The following is a 22,142-nucleotide window of genomic DNA, read 5'->3' on the forward strand; positions in this document are numbered from 1 at the left end:
TTATCAGTGTCAATAAGAGGAATCATTACGAATCTGAATGAGAATGATTTTCTCCCCCTACATATAAGGCTTATTCTATTATTTTAATATTTTTCACAGGGATTTAGAGTCACAAACTAATCTCTCCCTTAAACAAAATTACATTCAGTAAGCAGTGTAACAACCACATATGTGTAATTAGCATGGCATGTTACACTTGTTTACATGAGACGATGTTGATATTAGTCATCTCTGTCCACAAGTCTCTGTTAAAATGTAAATGCTGAAGAAAATCTTGACCCATGCACTTGATCAGGGCTTTCTCTCCCTGCTGTTGTTTATTAATTCAGTAGTAGCTGTGCTGCCTGCTGTGGCTCAGTGTTTCACTGCTCCCCTGATAGTTTCCGCTGTGATACTGATATATTCAAAAACACACTCTGCACACTGCCTGAGAAGTCCGTAGAATTGACTTTGCAGTGCACCCATATGGCATTTCATTCTAGCTACTCGAAGCACAACATTGGACTACAGTCAAGTCTATTAGCACAGTGTTCTCTATAATATCATAGTGCTAAAATTATCTTTTATATATGTAGGCCAGAGGACAGAAATTATATTAAGGCTATAATTACACAGGACATGTCTTTTGTCCACGAAGGTACGTTTTCTAAGTGTTATGTACGCTACTTGTGCACACCTCAGTCTCTGTTTGACTTTCTGTTTCAGATGCGTTGGGTGATTATAAAAATCCATTTAACATGGATGTTTGTATTCCAATTATGGGCCTATTAACATGCTACACCACACATGTTGCCATGATAAAACATTTGCAGGCTACACCAGAGCTCCGTATAAGCGAGTCCATCAAATCTCCCTGTCTCTTGTTGGTTCACACTTGATCGACAGAGCTTTGTCATAAAAATGAAAATGAAATCTGTCGTCTCAAGCATTTTGTCACTGCATCTGCTGCTGAACCCTCAAAACAGTTAAATATAGAAATTAACCAGCACATTTTTTGTTTCTTGATGTAGTAAAAGCGTCACCCACTGTAGGACATATCTGGCTATCCATATGGTCACTGACACAGCTATAAATACTGTACTGTATCTTCATTCACCAGCAGAGAACACACACAAGCTTCTACTTAATCATAATGGATTAACTATCGGGTGTTGTGTTTTTTTTTATGGATGTAATTCCCAAATCTCCCAAACTCATTTTAAAACTATGAATGCACTGTAGTAATTCTTTGTGGACTGCTGTATATATAAACATCTCCACACATCGATATCACACATGCAGTTGGTAAAATTCACACTCACAGACTTGACAATGCCAGTGCACATACTGTATCAAAGTACTCGCTATTGAACAAACCATTAGCACTGGTACTCTTAAAAATGTGAAGGCTGATCATGAGATTGTTTTGCCACATGCAGTAATTCTACCGTGGCAGTGAAAATGAAAGCTGCATCCACCTGCACTCAGCAGCAAGTGGGCACAGCCGGAGGCGGTCTATGTGTGCCCGATGCACACATGGTGCACCTGTTTGGGAGTGCGTTGCACTGTAGGTATTTGTGTAGTGATATGTTTGTGCGAGACTGGGGAGTGTTCATTAGCTTATTGGTAATGTAACTGACTGGTGCTGTTTATAGTGGAGCCCACGCAAACTCCTAAAGAAGCTGTGAAAACGCTTGTTCTCTTGTAAAGAGCACCACCAACTGAAGCTCTGTGTCTGACACTGACAGAGCAGGCACTTTATTCCGTAATACATATGGTGTCTCAGCGCAGGGAAATAGCGCCGAAACACAGAGTTGAAAGAGGTAAATGAGGTCTCGGCAGCAGTGGGTTTAGTCAATAGAGGAAAAAGCAGAGAAAAAAAATCTAATTTTAGCGAGGTCATTTATTCTTTAATGTGCGTGAACCCTTTGTTATTGCTAATATCTTTTCCTCTTCTTTTTATACACAGCAAATTGCACTGAACAAGGAAAAAAAAAGAGTTGGGGAGAGGAAATTCACTTCCATAATTTAGAGTGGAAAAAAAAGCTTTTCTTTCTCATCCCCCAGCTGATTTCTGTTTTCATTTTCAAGGGGAAATTAAAAGTTATTTTGGTTCACTTTGGAGAAACCACTTGTCCGACATGTTTTAGCTCTCTAAAACACTCGCACTAAATGCAGTGTGCATATTTTATAATAATATCACTAATAGGGCTGGGCCATATCATACCGTTCACGGTAATACCGGTATAATGTTGGGCAATGATAAGAAAATGAAACATTGCGATAGAATATGGGTAAAACGTGCATGCGCAGTACCTTTGTTTTCATACGCACGTGGCGGAAAAAGCATGGCGGCGACGGAGAAAGAGGAGGGCGAAAGCGGATCGTTGAATGAAACGGATGAACCAGAATTGGTTTGTAAAAATGCTGCAACGTCAGTGGTGTGGAACTGGTTTAGCTTTCGTCTGTCAGATACACAACAAAGCACTATTTTTGGTAGAGCATGCTAGCGGGCCGTCGTTATTACCGTGTTTTTTGGAAAATACGGCACACTTAAAATCAATCCTTAGATTTTTCTGAAAATCGACTGTGCCCCTTATAATCCCGTGTGCCTTATGTATGAATTCTGGTTGTGTTTACTGACCTCGAAACGATTTTATGTGGTACACAGCGCTCGAAAATCTGTCAAATGTTTTAGTACGACTTTGCTAAGCTATGAAGCCTCACTGCTTGATGGATTGTCGGAGCATTACGGCTATCGTAAGCAGGAGCCTCGCGGAGGGATACGTACTGTGCTTCAACATAATGTTACCAGAGGTGGGACCAAGTCATTGTTTTGCAAGTCTCAAGTAAGTCTCAAGTCTTTATCCTCAAGTCTCAAGTCAAGTCTCAAGTAATGTCAGGCAAGTCAGAGTCGAGTCTCAAGTCACTGGTGTAAAAGTCCGAGTCAAGTCACAAGTCTGAAACTTTGAATTTCAAGTCCTTTCGAGTCTTTAAAAAAAAAAAAAAAAAACGAAAAAAGCATGTTGCAGTTATATGCTAAATGTAAATATTAGACCATGTAATTTTAAAATCTGTGTTTTTCTCAACACATGACAAAATAGTGAACTTAGAAAATATACACAAATTGTGAAATTGCACCTCTTTAAAATGCAGCTCAATTAAACCTAGCTCCAAGAATAATTTTCACCGACAGTTCTGAGATAAGCTGCATGTTATTCTTGGATGCGGTTGTAGGACCAGCTTTAAAATCGCATGACAAAAAATATCATACACATTAAAAAAACTGCATCACCAACGTAGCCTGGACAACATTTGCTAGTTAGATGAAGTCAGCTATCTCATCTTAGCATATTTATATGCATATTTATAATCATACGGTTCTTGGAGTGAGTGCACACACTCATGAAGTTTAGTAACTTCAGGTCACTGCAACAAGCCCAGGTACAGTTTACCGACGGATGGGTGCAGGACCTTGAAATGCACCGTGTAGAACGAAAGACCATCGTACATATCATAAGTTTACCAGTCTCACAAATTGTCGTCATAAATACACATTCCTTAACCGTTTATTAATAGGACCTTTGAGCTCAACGGTAATTAATTAGCAGTGGAAATAATTTCTGGTACGCATCACAGAAATGTAGCAGTGACAATAATATTGTATGCTGTAATCGTACTGGGCAATTGGTGATACAAAACAACTGTTTTACCCTGTGAATAAAAGTATATGTTTTTGTCAATGTACCATAATAACAGAAGCGAAACGCAATATTGTGTCAGGACAATTCACTATTTATGCACAATAAACAAAGGAGCATAGCGCGACAATTTCTGTTCAGCGCCAGACTTGCTTATAACCTATATCACTAATTATGTTATGAAAATGACGTATTAACTACAACAGCAGACTGACCTTTGTGTAAATGCTTGGAGCAGACTAACCTGTGAGCTGGAGTGTTCTGGGACGTTATATTTGGTCTGAATGGCTGCAATCCAGTCGCCTCTTTGTTACTTCGGAAACATGGCTCGAACAATTTCTCTTCAACGACGTAATCCGATAACAACCGATCTCTTTACCCGTCGGCTTCCCGTGGCTGTCATGCGACCGGCTATTGCAGTTAATAATACAACAGCTTCTTGACATTTTTGTTTCTTTTTATCGCTGTATAACTGATTTCAATTGAAAGCCTGCGTGCGCTAGTACCGCTTGCCACGAGTTCCCAGAATCCTTTGCGGTTCTACCCGTGAATGACGTCACATTTTCAATCTCTATATAATATGCATGTTAAATTTTATATTTGGGGTAAAATATCAAGTCTTTTCAAGTAAACCGGTTCAAGTCCAATTCAAGTCCCAAGTCATTGGTGTAAAAGTCCAAGTCAAGTCACAAGTCTTAGAACATTTTTTCAAGTCAAGTCTAAAGTCATAAAATTAATGACTCGAGTCTGACTCGAGTCCAAGTCATGTGACTCGAGTCCACACCTCTGAATGTTACCGTATTGTGTGTGTGTGTGACCTCTTTTTAACTTTTGTGGATATTATACATGGTTATGCTGAGGATATGTCGGCCAATTTCCACTGGAAATGCCTTTTGGTTAAACTGTCAGCAAGGAATTTGCATTTGCACTGTTAAATTTTTATATAACTTTAATGCACATAAAAAACAGCTGCTTGTTTAAGTGAAAATACATTGATGGGGTTTTTTGTTGCACCAATAAAGTTGAGGAGTATTTTGTCTCGTGTCAATTATATCGTCAGTTATATCGTTATCGCAAATTTTCAAATGTATATCCTGAAAAATATTTTTGGTCATATCGCCCCGCTCTAATCACTGATGCCTTTTGCAATTTCTTCACACAAAGCTAATTTCTGGTGGCTCTTTGCCCGTATTTATTCTCTTAATTTTGTCCCATTAATAATTTCTTGTTGGAATTCAGTGCTGTGACCACATTTACACATTTGTGTAAAAGTTGTTGTCACTTCATCTGGCGTATTGTTTTGTGTGTTGTTTTGCTAATTGATTAGGTCATTTACATTGTTTTACAAGGTTAAATGACCTGAGCTCAAAAAGCATCACTCCTTTAAAGCAAACTTACAGCTTGGCATTGATCTCGTATTCACTCTTAATGTTTTTTGGACATATAGGCAAACTGAAGTAGGTGTTGAGTCATCATTCAGCCATAAATTTTGCCTCCAGGGATGTCAGGGTCTTGAGTTCCTTGGGGTGGGGTTTTTATCCAAAGGAGTTAATGTACAGTTTTCCTAGCTTTGGCACCCTCTGCTGGCTACATGACAAATTAAAAATATAATTACAGATGGGGCCAAGCTGCTCAGCAGAGCAGTTGAAGAGTGCTGGTTCATACTGCTGGAGTATTTTCATTATATCATGTTCATTGCAGAATGTTGAACATTTTATGGGTTTTTTGTACCAGTTATTAACATGACCTCACTTTAAACCCTGTGCAATGAAAGATGTGACACAATAAATATGAAGTCATACTGCATTGTCTTCCAGATTTTGAATGTGTTTCTTAAGCCATTAACCAAGAATAAACAGCATTTTTGCATGAGTAGAATTTTGCTTAAGCAAATTATTGCAATTAACAAATATGTTTCCTGTTCAATCAATCATCACAGTGCCTGTTAGTGGTCATTTTTAATATGGTCCCTGCTCCAGCTGAAGAAAGCAGGATCAGCATCTTCCAAACCCCACCCAGCACAGTGCATTGATATGGATTCAAAACAGACCACAGAGGCCTGCGAGGACCCAACCAGATGAATGTCTGTGCCTCATGTTTTCCAACATCTTAGCGGTCCCAGAGAAACAGACATGCACATGCTGAAAGGAAAAAGTACAAACAATGGTGGGGTAAATGTGGCAGTACTTCTGGGAATATTCATGCATGACAACATGTAATAAATAGACTACACAGCATCCTTTAAAGGTAAAGGAACAACACAGTAATGGAGGGATAGTAAATCAAGTATAAGTTATCGATAGTGTAAGTTATAAGCTACAGTACTGTGCAAAAGTCCAGAGTCACCCGTAATTTCTTTATATTTTGCTTTCAATGGGACAGAGTTTCTTGTAAAGTGGTAAAGCAATAGGCTCTCTGAAGGTCTTTCATTTTAAACATTGGCTGCTTTTCCACTTGTTTTCAGTCCAGTCCTTGTACCTGACCATTTCCATAAGAATTTCATAGGAATTATTTGTTTGTTAAGCCACTTAACATTAATCTATAAATCATTCACGCATAAAAAAATGTCGCTAACTCAAGGGGTAAATAAAACTTCCCTTAGGCACTTTGTTACTAGCAGCTTGTGACACTGCTAGTGACAACAACCCTTTTTGTTTTTATCTTGGCATAGCTGGTGTATAGTGTGTACTTAAAAATTTGAGGAAACCAGGCAAGTGGAGGACAAAAAAGAAGTGGCAGGCCTTAGAAAAGCTGAGGTATGCCAGATTATTCAAGACCTGAGCTGAAAATCTGTAGCAACAGGACTTACAGAGTTAGAAATCAAGATTTAAACATTTTTGGTTTAAATTGTTGTCAATATGTCAAATTTATGGAATCATGAATGCAGAAAAGTATCATCAGATTTTGATCCAACATGCAATTCCATGTGGAACGCAGTTGTCACCACCTTCATTTGGCAGTGTGTCTGGTGGTGGTGACAATGCACTAAAACTGTACCTGGATAGAAAAACGTAGAATGGACTATCAGTCATGGATTGACCTCCCCAGAGCCTTGACCTCAACATTATTGAAGCTGTATGGGATCATCTTGATAGAGGAATAGAGTAAAAGGCAGCCAACTTCCAAAGACGAGCTTTAGATGTTCTTCAAGAAGCATGGAAAACTATTCCTGAAGACTACTTTAATAAGAAAGCTTAACTAAGAGAGTTCAGGATATATGGAAGAATAAAGTTAGTCCTACCAAATATTGATTTTCAAGCTTGTTTGAATTGTGCAAACTCGGTGTATCGTATGCTGTATTTCCATCTCTGTTTGCGCGTTTCAATAAATTAGGAAAATGGGAAACGGGTGCACTAACAACATATACAGAAATGATGGGTGACTCAAGACTTGGAAACTCAGCCATGGAAAGTCATTCCATGAAGACTCAAGACTCATTGGTACTGATTACATGAAGGTGCTCTCTCTTTTATGAGTTGAATATGTCTGCCTTTTTTCACCATAGAACTAAAAAGAGAAGACATATTTCACCATAGGACAGAAGAAGTTTAAAGCTTTCGTAGACACGTCATCTACCTGACTTTGTTAAAGTCGTGTCTGTAGTAATCTGTAGTGTGAATAACACTGGCTCTCATATCCTATTATTATTATTATTATTACTAAAATAAATACTGTAGTAATCTTGACTAATTGTTGGACACTAGATTATGAAAGGCTTAAACTACTGTGGATTTTCTAAGGAGTTAAGCTTAGAAAATCCACAGGAGTTAAGCACATATTTCTGCTGACAGCTTCTGCTGACAGCTTTAAGGTCAGATCAAGGTCAAAGATCCTAACAAATTAAACTACATCGGTCACATAGACAGTCAGTGTATCGGCTGGTTAAAAGTGACTGTTTTTTTCCCCCTCCCCGTCATGACATTCTGACTTAATTTGTCCAAGCAGAGAGGAGAAAAACTGGGCCCATTGGTTACATGACAGGGAATCAACAATGAGGAGAGATGTATGGCATAATTGTTTTATTTGCCGTCTTTTCTTTTTTCTGTTTCTCTGTTCCCTCTGGCCTTTTGCTAACCCCAATTACATGCTCGCTTTCTTTGCCCTGCTGCCTCCTGGTGTGCATATCCTGTTGGCATAAGGAGCTTTGGCCGCTTTTCTAAGAGACCAGAGTCTGTTCCCATCAGTGGAGCTGTCTGTTTGCATGGGAGTTTTGACTTGGTAGATTAATCCATGTTTACCGCAACACAGTTAGGGATGTAACTAACTAGATACCAAGCCAGATTGATTGAGTGAAAATGAAGCTACAGGGATTGTGGTGTAATAAATGAAGTATCAGTGGTGGCTGTAGTGATCTTTGTGTTATTCGTCATTACAGTTGAGGACGGCCACAGACAGTTGTACAGGTTTTGTTTATAGTGCATCATTTTGATGCACTATAAACAAAACTGCCTGTCACTTACAGGAAGAAAAAGACCTTGAGGATGTCGATGTCCTCCTATAATAGCTGTTAACTCAATTCAGGTATTTTGCAGATGCAAACCAGAACTAGATCAAATTTGCATGTATTCTCTTTTTTTGTTGCTTAAATCTAATCTCATCACATCATAGTTTATTCCTTTGTTTTTTTTTCTTCCTTTTCAGGGAATTAACTTGTCCTAAGTGGGCATTTCTTCCAGGCTGAAATATACCTGTCGTCAGTTCCAATAAAAGGAAATGATGTTTGGCAGCTACAGAGTTACTGGCTAAATTTAGTCCCCAAGACAACTCCTAATTCCCTTTGTTGGGGACTGTTTGGCTGTCTCGGTTTTGGTGTGATGGTGATTTATAGTTATTTTGCACCTGGGCCACAAGAGATTTCTGGGCCTCTGAAAGCACACACACAGGCAGATCCAACACACATCCTGCAAGTAACCTGTTGTGGTTGTAGCTCATAGCATGCACAAACACAATGTCTGCTTTAGAGTGGAGCATTTAAAGGAAGCTTACAGGTGAAGCCTGCAGTGCATTTCTTTGTTTTTTAATTGATAAAAAGGCACCAATAAATGCTGAAGTTGGATGTCTTGCAGGTCATACAGCTTCACAACATTCAGTTATGATGCTTTTACATACGGTTTATTTGTAAGTGTTGCTTTGGGAAATAATACAATTTGAACGCTTGTTGGAGCCATTTCCTACTGAAGGTAAAAAGTGAAGCGATTTAAGTCTTATTGCTTGTGACTGATTACAGGGCGTTTTAAATGATGATGGAAATTCAGTCAGACTGTGTGATAATGGAAGGGACTGTTGTGTTCATGAGAAGTTGTCTGTTAAGCTTTCATTTGTGACCAGATGCAGACTGGCATTAGTTGGATAAAGCTGTGAAACAAGCGCAGACACTGAATAAATGCTGGCTGACGGGGTTGACTGACACGCCTACTGCATGACAGGGATTTGAGAAGTTAGCATTATAAGTACAAGTGAATAACTAAGAATGGCATGCCATAGCTGTTTTCGTGACAGCTTTAACACATTCATAATTTTGATTAAAAAAGGGAGATTAGCTATGAAAAAAACCCTGCCTATCTCCATCTTTTTGTTGTCTCTCAAACCTCCAGCTTCCTCTTTATGTTGAGCTGTTGTCCTTGGGCACATCTTTCAGTCTGAAAGTCATCTTTCAGATTTGGCAAATCAGTAAATAATATTTTTTAATGGTCACAGATATTTACACTAACTATTGAAATGCCTTATATTTAATGCACACAACTGTGACATTTCTTCTCAGCCTCTTAATGTCGAAAAATGTCGTAGCCACTTCAGCCAAAGTGGGCAAGTAGATGGTATATTGTAACAAAATAACGTTGTGTAAACACAGAAATATACTCACACACATATACAAATGCAGCTACAGCTACCAGCAAGGAAACAAATGAAGAAGTCCAGACTCATCTTTAATGCTAAAAAGATTTTTTTAAACTTTTGAAGTATAGCAAAGTCACATATTTTCTTCCATAATTGCTAATATTACACTGACCTACACATTATAAAATTCAAATGACATGGAGCTTTGTTTTTGCAAAAGTTGAGTGATCCTCAGTGGACATACCAGAGCACGTAGTTGTTGCTGTGGGTGCAGCTTTATGGTTGCTCTACAGCCACTGGGGTAAGAATTATTTGCAATTGCAAAAGCACAACATCAGAGAATTCTCTTTTAATTAGTTAAGGGACTGATGTACCATATGTATGTGTGTGTCTCTGAGTCTGAGAGTGAGAGAGAGGAACTTAACTGTATTTTAGGGCACAGTAAAAAAAAAAAAAAAAAAAAAAAAAAAAAAAAAAAAGGGGGGGGGGGGGGTCATTGGTGTAAATTTTGGAACTGCAGTTTGGAATTTGTGTAATTAAATAATCTCCATAAAATTTAGACCACTGCAATCTTGATGTTTAGGGGGAGATAAATATAAACATTTTTTTTTTCATTCTGAAAAACAATCTATTAGCTAAAAGAAAATGAATCAGTAGATTAAATTTGTGACTGAAATCTGCTGCAATGCTGATTTTCATGTATTGTTTATATTTTGTTGTCTGGTTGTTGTTTTTTTTGTTGTGATATGAATAACATAGTCACATCTTTTTGGATATTACATTGAACATCACCTCTATGTTTGAGCTATCAAGTGACTCATGAGCCAAAGCAGATGGTTATAGAATCGCACCTTTACCTTGTTTAGGGGAGCTTATGCCAAAAGGTGTTGAAAGGAAGACTACACTAGATTGAAACTTTAGGAGTAAGGATATGAATTCTCCAAATGTGGGAGTAGAATAGTTTTTTCCCTCTCTCAGCCATATTTGGAAATTCATTCAGGAATACTCCTGGATATGTTTTGTGCAAAAGCTGCATTTTCTAAGGAATTTTCTAAGAAATATCTGAATCCTTCTGATGAAGGTCTTTCTCCTGAAAGCTATTCTCCCTTTCGGCCCATTCAGCGGCAAGAGTATAAACACTGCCGTCTTTTTACTGCTGTACGTTAATCAGGAGCTTTTGAACCTTTTCCAGTTGTGTTCCATTCATGGGCAGAATATCGTGGCACAGCCGATGTCTGGAGATGGTCCAGTTCAGGTATGGGGGTGGGTAGTAAGATCCCTTTTTTATTTTTCTGGACATGGATTTAATACTCCAGAAGTGAAGGAATCAGTGATGTGTAATCTATGTCTGACAGTACAAAGTTATTCGTGATAACCTGTGAACAGTCTGCAGCAGGGAATTCATAAACAGCATTTCTTTACATTATAGAGTTTCTGGAGATGCTTCTTTGCAGTATTATATAATGGCTGAAATTAATGTAATGACGTGATGAATGAGAATGCAAGTTTTTAAGATGAGTTTTTTCTCTACAGCTCACTGCCCTGACTGTTAACAGGAGCGTGATGAATTCAATGAAGGGACTTTGGTAGGGCTGTTGCTGAGTCATTATTTTCCAATTAGACTCTTAGTCAGCGCTTTAAGCCAAATACTCATCTTTTAAGGGATGGCAAGCGGGTTTAAAGTGGAAAGGAAAAAGCTGTTTGATGGTTTTTCCAAATGTACAGCAGTATTATACTTCTACCATACATATTCTTTATTTTGGTCACAAGAAGATCGGATTTTTAGTATCTTTGCTTAACAGCTTGTCACCACTGCCTCCTGGCATTAATGTTGCTCTTCATTATGTCAGGTAGTTAGGTGTCAGGTGATTTTGAGACTGGGTTTGTAAAAATGTATGTTCTTCGATAATTTTACATGCTTTTTACCACAGAAACTGTGATGATTTGACCTTAAAAATAGATTTCACTTAGCTGCATCATAGCTGATAATCATTTAAGCGTGTAGGGCTCCAGCAATAAGATAAGACAAGGAAAGGAAATGGTTTGCAAGAGTACTTTATAAAATAAATAAAATGAATGACTTCTGACACCTTATTTCCAGATCACTAATGAGAATGAAGCAATTTGTAAAGAAAATTCATCAAAAGGGATAGAATATTTGAAACACTATATTTCAAAAAGTATTCGCTTGTCTGCCTTCACACACATAGGAATTTAAATGACATTCCGTTCTTAATCTACAGGGTTTAATGTGATGATGACCCACCCTTTGCAGCTATAACGGCTTCAACTCTTCTGGGGAGGTTTTCCACAAGGTGTAGGATTTTGTTTATGGGAATTTTTGCCCATTCTTCTTGAAACACATTTATGGTTTGGTGTTTTGTGGGGTTGAGGTCAGTACTCTGTGCAGGCCAGTCAATTTCTTCCACACCAAACTTGCTCATTGATGTCTTTATTGACCTTGCTATGTGCTCTGGTGTGCAGTCATATTGGAACAAGAAGAGCCCATCCCCAAACTCTTCTCACAAAGTTGGAGACATGAAATTGTCGAAAATATCGTGGTATGCTGAAATATTAAGAGTTACCTTCACTGGAACTAAGGGGCCGAGCTTAAATCCTGAAGAACAACCCCACACCATAATCCCCCACCACCAAACTTTACACATAAACAATGGAGTCAGACACACATCATTGTCTTGGCACTGCCAAACACAGACTTGTCTATCAGATTGCCAGATGGGAAGTGTGATCTCCATCTGCACTGCTCTAGAGGCCAGTGGTGGGGTGCTTTACGCCACTGCATCCAACGCTTTGCATTGCACTTGGCGATGTAAGGCTTGATTGTAGCTGCTCAGCCATGGAAACTCATTCCATGGCTCTACACATTGTTCATATAGTCTTCAGATTATCTCAAGAAGTTTGGAGGTCTTTAGCGATGGACTCGATGTAGAAAGTTGTCGATCTCTTACATGGCCTACCACTCTGTGGCTGAGGTTTTGTTCCCGATTGCTTCCAGTTTATTATAATACCACTAACAATTGACTGTGGAATATTTAGTACCAAGGAAATTTCACAACTGCACTTGTTGCACAGGTGGCTTGCTATCACGTTTCGATGTTGAAATTCACTGAGTTGAGAGCAACCCATTCTTCATATTTCTGACAACATAGTGTATTTCTACTAGACGTTTTGGTCAAGTTACTTGAAAATAGTAATTAGTTACTAATTACTAATTACTTCTCCAAAAAGTAATCCAGTTACTTTACTGATTACTTATTTTCAAAAGTAATTCATTACTTTATTACTTAGTCACTTTTTAAAAACATGATACACAACCTAAATATGTTATGAAACAACAAACCTTTCAGCCCAATTCTATTTTTTTCTGCAAAATCCATCATATAAAATTGAATCAAATGAAAAAATCTGTTTTTAAATCTTGTTTTATTATTTTTACAGGAAAGTAACAGTAATCTAATCACCTTTTTTTTGCAATAGTAATCGGATTACAGATCGGATTTTCTGCCAATCTTTGTCTACTAGTAGGAAGTATTTTGATACTGATGGTTTATGCAGTCTGTTGCTAGCGTAGTGCTATTCATTGCTCTTAACTCATTGCCCTTTTCCGAAGATACCCACAGTAGCCTGTAATGTCCAGGTGTTCTGGTATGTTTGGACTGTGCATGTCAGACTAAAGCTAATTTTTGTGTGTCTGCAAATGGAACTGCAGGTTGTGTGTATCTTTAAGAAGTAGAAAACAGGGAGGCAGACATAGCTGCTAGTCTTTGTGGCTGCAGATGTGGCATCAACAGGCACACACACCCTGATGGGGCCTTCGTTTTTTTTTTTTTTTTACTGTCTTTTCATCTCTTTCACTCCTGTGCAGGCTCAGCAATTTTCTCACCTATACTTCTCCCCTTTCCTTTCCATCTGTCCCTAAGATGTAGTGATGATGGTGTGTGTGTGTGTGTGTGTGTGTGTGTGTGTGTGTGTGTGTGTGTGTGTGTGTGTGTGTGTGTGTGTATTTGTGTTAACGGAGGTGCCACCTGCCACTGCACACCCAAAGTACTGGCAGCCTAATCTAATCTCCCTCCTCCCTCTCTCCCTTCCTCCCTCTTTTTCTCCCCCCACTACTGTTCTTTCCCCTTATCCTCCCTCATCCTTTCAGGTCTCGGATGTTATCCTTTCTTGTGAGCCTCGAACAACATTTCATCTAGCCAGGTGAGCTTCTCAATCTCTCCCCCTTTCTCTTTGTGTTGTCATCTCAGCCTCTGTCTCTTCCTCTCTGTCTCCACCGCATATGCTTTTGGGTGCTGCTGCAAAGATGCTGCGTCACTGTGCCTGTTTCATATGGACACAATTGCTGTTTCAGACCAGTAACAGAAAAAAACAAATGTTTTTCTCTTGTTTCACTTGTTTCTCCTTTTGAGCCACCTTGTCATGCTGGGGAATTGTTTGTGTATGTGTACCTGAATTTGTGAAGGTATTGTTTTTATGATGAATCCAGCAGTCTGTGAAAGTATAACAACATGCATTGTGTATCTGTCATTTGTTCAGTATGTCTGAGAGCATGTGCCTGAAACAACTGTGTGATTAGTGCTTTGTGTGTGTGTGTGTGTGTGTGGACATGTCTAGACGGTCCCAGACAGGCAGTATGACTTTCACGTGGTTAATGTGCAGATTGGAAACGTGCATTATCCCAACTAATGAAGACATTGCAGATTCACTCTGATTGTCAAAAATTACTTCTGCTTTCAAGTGTTGTCAACTGTTATCCAATTGGATGCCACTAATTGAAAAGTTGGAAGAAAAATAAATGATATCACCAACCTCAGCTTTTATCTTTTTTTATCCAGTTTTGGATGAAGCAGTATAGCTACGGTGGCCCTGAGAGGTCAAATGCACTACTTAGGAAAAAAATAAGTAAATAGAAAAATGCTGCAAAAGCCAAAAGAAAAAAATTATGAAAGAAAATGGAAGTGTTTTTGGGAGATAATGATGTGATGAAACAGCTGCAAACATCACAAGCTAACAGTAGCAAACATGAATCAAATAGACACACATCACCTGCATTTCACTGTCTGTTTCGAATCTCAGTGTAATCCTTTGCATGTTTTGCTTTCTGTCACTTCCGCAGCTTGTCCGTCAAGTTATCATGTCCCAGAAACACTTCAGCTTTCCCTTGTGATTTTAAAAACAATGAATATATATATATATATATATATATATATATATATATATATATATATATAATATATATATATATATATATATATATATATATAAAAAGTAGAAATTGAAGTCATTTTGATGTAGTAATTATTTCAGTGGTGTAATGAAGCTTCCATACAGTATATCCCAGCTGTTCACTAGCTTTAACTTGACTATTTAACATTTCAGAAGCAACACATCAATATCAGAGATTAATGATTTAACAATACAGTACTACAATTTGACCCTATCACACAACAATAGCAACAATGGCAGAGAAGTAATTTCTTAAAGAAATTATTAAATTTTTAATCCAAATTTTTGCCAAAATTTTCAAGTATTTTGGCTAAATAGTAGAGGTGGGAATCACCATACATCCCACGATACGATATTATCACAATACTTAACGCACGATACGATATTATTGCAATTTTTTTTTAAATATTTTGCGATATTCAGATTCTGTACATAAAGGTAAACTTTATCAATATTCATTTTATCTAATATCAAAGTCTCGCACTCAGTCTTTCTCTCATTTCAGTCAGTGTTATTGTTGACAAACTGAACGGTTTGTATTACAGTCTAGTCCAACTTAACTGAATGCAACCATCTGGTACAATTATAGCTATTCTGAACTATGCAATTTATGAAAACTATGCAGCCCATTCAGCAACTGAAGAATTTGAAAGTAAATTAAAACAAAATATAATTTTACATTAAATAAAAAAGTTTTAAACGTAATTAAAATAAAACATTTCTTAAATTAAAATAAGTAAACTGTCATGTTTATTTCTGCCAAAAAAAAGTTAAACACATTTGGACAGTGAAGGAATGTCAGGATTCTTGCTCAGAAAAAGGTTCAACATGCTCTGAAGTCAGAGCATGTTCCAGTCCACAAAAACTTTTTTGTAACAAAATATCGATTTCTGCTGTCCCTGTATCGATACATTATTAGCAAACAAAATATCACGATACTACACAGTATCGATTTTTTCCCCCCACCCCTACTAAATAGGTATTCAAAATAAATGTTTAGGGGTTTTATTAGTTTTAGAAATTATTTACATTATTTCTTTCAAAATTGTAAACTTAAAATATGCATTAAAATTCACTAATTCATAGTTTGCTAATTGGTTAAACATAGAGAACTATAGTGGAGTCCAAATCCCAGAAAACATTGGCTGTACTGAACAGTGCTCAGTGATTTTCATCGTTTTAAACATGTTTTTAGTGCTCTTTCAATTCACTGCAGTTCTTTGTCTATGATTACTTCTGTTTTCTTCATCTTAGAGGCTATGCTCTAGGACCAAGAACATGACAAGCACAAACAAGTGTAGCCCACAGTACTGGATGTACTAACATGTATTTTTTTTTACACTGCCCTATGTTTGGCAGCTAAAGACTACCAGCACACCAACAAGACACTGTCATGCCAGATACTAAGAGCAATAACTCTCTTTGCTCAAGGCTTATCATCACTGTCAGTTCAAGACAACCAGCAAATAAAGGTTTTTTAAAATAAAAAAAATGCTAGATAACTGTTATCAAATGATCAAACATCAAAGTGTTCTTATGCAGTGTGTCTTGAAGTTAAATTGATGTATTTTGAATCAGTTTCAAAGATATTAGGAAAAAATACAACTGAAAAAGATGACATAGTTGTTTTTTTTAAATGTTACACAAACAGAGTCTTTGTTGTCACTGGTCATCAGTCGGTTACTGCCACCCTGTCAAATATAGTGAAATTACAGCATTCAGGCCTCTTCTGTTTTTGAACACTTTATGTGCAGGGCTCACAAAATCGCTAGCCCGACGTCCCGGGGCTAGCGATTTTTCCAGTCGGGCTACCAAAATCTAACTCAGCCCTGCCCGTCGGGCTATCATAGGAAGGAAAATATATGTCTATGCTTTTGCATTCTTTCGCCAATGTAGCTGAGTAATTATGTCATTGGCATCGATGAGCCACTGTCAATATGTGACATATTGAAATCGCGTTTGAATTTGCGCTTGTTTTTTGCTTTCACTTTCATTTTGTGATTGCGCGAAAGGTGTGTAGAGAGCAGCAGCAGCACTGATTGGTGAGTGACGATTAATTGCGCACCAATTCCTCTGACATCGTCTTATCACTCATTAGCTTACTATTCAAACATGACAAGTGAAATCTCTCGCAGCAAGCTTAAACATGTGAGAGGTTGAGTGCGCAAAGAATCGCTGACTGTTATGTAAGTACGTGTATAAAAGCAGCAGGATTTACGCTGGTATTTTAGTTCTGCTCAGCCAAATAAGACAGGTCAGGGTGAAGAAGGGGCAGCCAAAGAAAAGCTTACCACAAAATGGAAAAGTTATGACAAATCAGACTATGAGGCAAAAAGAAAGCGCAGCTTTTTTGGTTTCATGGACAAAACAATTTCTGTGGCTGGAATATGACAAGCTAAATAACATGATGTTCTGCCAGGTGTGTTGTGAGTTTCATTTGATTTCTGAGTCGACAAGCGCCTTTGTTACTGGGACTAGTAATTTTAAGAAAGACCCCATTAGAACCCATGAGAAATGCAAGAAATGCATTATTGCCCAGTCTGCAGTATCTTTCCCAGAACAAACAGCAATTGCAAAAAACATACTAAAAATAAACCAAGCACAACAAGAACTCCTGAAAAAGCTGTTTAGAACAGCGTGCTATATTGCAAAGAGTGAACTACCATTGGCAAAATTTAGCAGTCTTTGCAAACTTCAAAAAGCAAATGGCCTTGGTTCCACTTACTTCTTACCCGTGACTTCAGTGGAAATTTCAGATTCAGGATCTGACACAGACTGATTCATGTTCTACACAGTTCTTACAAGTTCATAGAAATTTCTGTTCCATTTGAACCAAGTATTTGAGTTGATGATTGTAATTTTTATACAGTTGTTGTGATTTTTATTTTAACAAATTTTTTTGCTAAATTTTTGTTTCCATTACAATATCATATTGTAATGGAAACAAAACATTAAAAAAAATTGCTTTCTTTTTTTATTCGGGCTACTTAAATTTATTTTGGGCTACCAAAAACTGAAGAAAGCCTTCCCGAAGGGCTACCAGAGATTTTGAAATTTTGCGAGCCTTGATGTGTTATTGAGTTGATTTCATTTTTTAAAAAGATTAACTTTCCCATCCATAACCCATGATGCCAAAGTGAAAATATGTTTTACATTTGCTATCCAACAAAACCGGCATTATGTGAACCACCTTGGTAGGACTGCTGCCCACTGACCAAAGAAACCCGTGGATATTAAGAGAAGGATAAATGATGCCACATACAGAGAGAGCCTAAACATAATCCTCATCCCGGATTTTTAAAAGTTGTTATTCTACTTTGTACCATGCACCTTGTTATTGTGGGCTATTGAATATACATTAGTGGGAAATTGCTTTTTTTTTTTTTTTTTTTTTTGTCTGTGTAAAATTGAACCTACAATGCAGTCACATTTGTAAAAACCAGGACATTTAAAGCATAAAACCACTGTATGTAACAAACTTGGGAACCTTTGCTCTAAGCAGTTTTCTCCTTACTGACAACACACCAGTGAGACTCATATTTAATTATTTATTCACTCTAACTGGCTACAGGTGACAATTTTCACTGCCACCTTTAATGCTGCTGTTTCTACAATATTCATAGCCGTTCAATCAATAATAATCATTCAGCTCCAGGGTCTACGTTAGTGTTTCTCACTTCCTCTTGCACTCTCTTCTAGAAACACACACACACACACACACACACACACACACACACACACACACACACACACACACACACACACACACACACACACACACACACACACACACAGACAACAATCAGTATGGCTGAGCAGGGTAATGTTTGTCAGTTTCCGTGTATGTTCAAACACAATGAGAACACCTGATGTGAAAACATGCAACCCTTCTGCACGTCTCGCTTTCCCTGCTGTCACCATGAGGGAAAACGTTAGTGGCATTTCCCAGCAGGTCTGTTTGACCTTCTCTCGTTTGTTTAGCCTCTACTTTCTCCTTTGCTCCATCACAATTTGGTGGCTAAACCAGAAAGTCAGGCAATCCTTACCAGAGAATGTTTCACTTACATATTATGTTTTATAAGGGAAACATTCTCAGTTGTGTGTCACAAAGTTGAACAAAAATATTAAAAACTCGCCCGCATCAGGATTACCACAACAACTGCAGAGATATGGATCAGCTTTTGATCGATACAGAGCACAAGAAGTGCTGGAACCTTTATAAAGTCCAGGATTTGGCTTACTAAGGTCTAGGGAAGAACCAGCAGTGAACTCACTTAACAAAGGCCACATATATAATAATGTAAAGCTACATAACATAACATTTGAAAAAGTAATAATGGCCTTTCATTTGATTTTAATGTTAATTAAATTAATGTTAAATTAGTCACTTAGAATCAGCAACCTTAATAGTTATGATAAAGAATTGATGAAGTCTGTAGCAATATGTTGTGAGTGGAGATTACTGTAGACAGGGAGAGAATGTAATGTTGGTATTGTCAGCCACTGCAGCAGTGACGTAATGGCCCAGACTCCCTCCATTCCTAAGGCTAGACTCTTTTATTTTCTTTCTTTCCTTGTCTACCTCTCCCCTGCATCTTTTCATATTTTCTTCTCTTCATATCTAATTTACTCATTCTGGATTTCCACTTTCGTGTTCTCAGCTCTCTTTATCTTCATTTCTTTCTTTTGTTGTCAGGGTGCTCATCCATATTAACAAGAATTGTTATGAAATGCACATAAATGAAAGGATGAGATATTCTGCACGAAAAAATTTGTGTTTTCTTTGTTTTTGTGCACTTTGTGGTGCCTTTGTAAAATACTACCAGAACTGTGTTGGTTGCAGTTTTTAGAATCCAGAAAGTTTAAATTTGATAGATAGTTGTTTTTATGCTTTATTTTATGGTAACAGTCTGGCCACGAAAGAAAATTGCTTCCTACATGGAAAGACTGGCGTTGAAAGGATCTTGTCTGAACATTTCTAAACATTTTATTTTAGGAGCAAATGACATATTTATCTGCACTACTCTGTGCAGTTTTATGGTCACATAAGTCATATGACATGCTGTTATAATAAACCATGTGTGGTTTAATGGGTCACAGATAAAGTCTTGAGATGTTTGGTCTCTGTCCCCGTAAGAGGAATTGAAACTGTTCACACATCTGTTCAGTCAGACTCACTGACCTCAAATCTGAGTAAAATTCAATTTAAAGTAATTTTTTTTTGTTAAATTAGGAAAATGAATCAATCTGCTTCCAATCAGTCATAGCATCAAAAATCACACCCATCCTTCAAATCTAGCTGTCTAAAATGTGATGAATAAGATTTTTTTTTTTTTTTTTTTTTTTTATATGCCATTGTTCAGTAAGATAGAACAACTATTTAAGCTCTCTTATTTGTAAGAGGTCACATTGACAGATGGATCTGCATATTTGTGATTTGGCACAGACATTTACACTCAATGCCCTTTCTGATGCAACCCTCAGGGATTTGCACGTCCAAACCACATGTGTTAGGTTACACCATGGAGCCACGTTGTTGTTCAGTCAAAACATGTTGATTTTTTTTTTTTTTTTTTTGATCGGTGTCTACAGTATGATGTCAGTGTGCCTTTTAGGACTGCAAAAAGTTGAATGGTATAGGTAACATGAACAATTCAGTGTTTAATTTTTATTACAAGTCATATTGTCACTTCCGTTTTGAACAGTGGTTGTGCACATCACCGTGTTTCCTTACAATTATATCTAATTAATACATTAGATGTATGTGGATGCTGATAAAACATTTGTTGCTTATTGAATTACCTAAAAACGTTGTTGTCTGCCACCTGACACCAGCACTTCTAATTAAGTCTCGAAAATAAAGCAAATAGGTATTGTGTTTGAATTCAGGCTTTAAAGCAGATAATATTAATATATATATATATATATATATATATATATATATATATATATATATATATCTGTATCTGAATATGACAGCATTACAGTTAAGACAGATTGAATGGGCTAAAAGAGCTCTCCATTTAATGAAATACATACAATTTTTTCATGGGGGAAATAATTAATGGATAGATGGTGAAATCACAAAAAGAAAATTCATGTATCAAGTCATACACTTTGCATTGAATGACAGTTATCATTGAACTGGATTGTCTGATGGAAAATGAATGAAAAAAATGAATTTATAATTGAAAAACCCTTATACGTCACACCATCTCATTCACTTATTTACATAAAAATAAAACATAAGTCTCTTATTGACTTAATTACACATTTTTACTCTAATAACACAGAAGTTGTGCTGTCATTGTTGCCGATAATGTCAGCTGGTGTCAAAGAAGATAAAATCTTTTTCTGTGCTGGCAGTTGTTCGTTGTGTTTGTTGTCTTAATTTTTGCAGTGTTATCAATGCTGTAGTTTGGGTATGTGCATGCACACACACACACCTTTAAATGAACAGAGAAATTCATACTTTCCCATTAGGCCACAGCACCCGCTATTTCTGAGGGGGAGCAGGTTAATGAGGAGAGGGATGATAAATGAGGGGCTAATGAAGAAGAATAATCACTATGTTCAGTTTAAGCTCTGGGAAATTTCTGTTAAATGGCACAGATTTTTCATTTTAGATATCAATTACATATATATGCATATGTTGCTTTTCTCAAGCTGCCATCCCAGCACAGTAAGGTAGCTGGACATATCCATTCATCTCATACAGCTTACCACAAGTTCTAGATGTCCTGTCTTAAACGAACAAATGGCTCATATTCAGTAGATTTTGAGGAGGCCTTCTGAGCATCATTTCCATTGACCTGAATTAACTTGAGGGTTCTTTCTCAAAAATAAAATGTGAGCCTCCTCTGGAAATGTTGCAGGATCATAAAAATGATTTGTTAGCAATCTTTGCAAGAGAGGTGAAGAAACTTTAATCAAGATTGAGGTGATGGACCAACTAACTTTGTCACTTCTTGAGTTTTTTGAGGTTTCATAGATTAGAATAGAATAGAATTCAACTTTATTGTCATTGCACATGCACAGGTACAGGGCAACGAAATGCAGTTTGCATCCATCCAGAAGTGCTTTAGTGATATAGATATATTACAATATATATTAGCAATAGTATAGATATGTAAGTATATTACAGAAATGGGTCTATTATGGTATGTTATAATGTACACGGTATGAAGTATGTTGTGAATATTCTATAACTATAAGTATGTACAGGCTGTAGTGAGTACAAGCTATGTACAGGCTATGAACAGGATATAAATATGAAAAACTATACAGAATATGAAATAAATAACTTTACAGAAATCTGAGATATACAGCTATACAGAAATGGGAACTATGCAAGTTGTAAACGGTTGTAGGATTAAA

General features: G+C 37.2%; 1 protein-coding gene across 1 annotated transcript in view; it reads left to right on the forward strand.

Moving 5' to 3' along the window:
* Positions 1-22,142, forward strand: part of map2 (microtubule-associated protein 2) — a 100,820-nt gene that overhangs the window by 22,852 nt on the left and 55,826 nt on the right. Inside the window, exon 3 of the mRNA XM_040028405.1 lies at positions 13,687-13,739. The gene's annotated coding sequence lies outside the window, so the exon portion shown is untranslated. The remainder of the gene's footprint in view (positions 1-13,686; positions 13,740-22,142) is intronic.

The sequence above is a fragment of the Simochromis diagramma genome, unplaced genomic scaffold, assembly GCF_900408965.1.
Source record: "Simochromis diagramma unplaced genomic scaffold, fSimDia1.1 OVJJ01000343.1, whole genome shotgun sequence".
NCBI lineage: Eukaryota > Metazoa > Chordata > Actinopteri > Cichliformes > Cichlidae > Simochromis > Simochromis diagramma.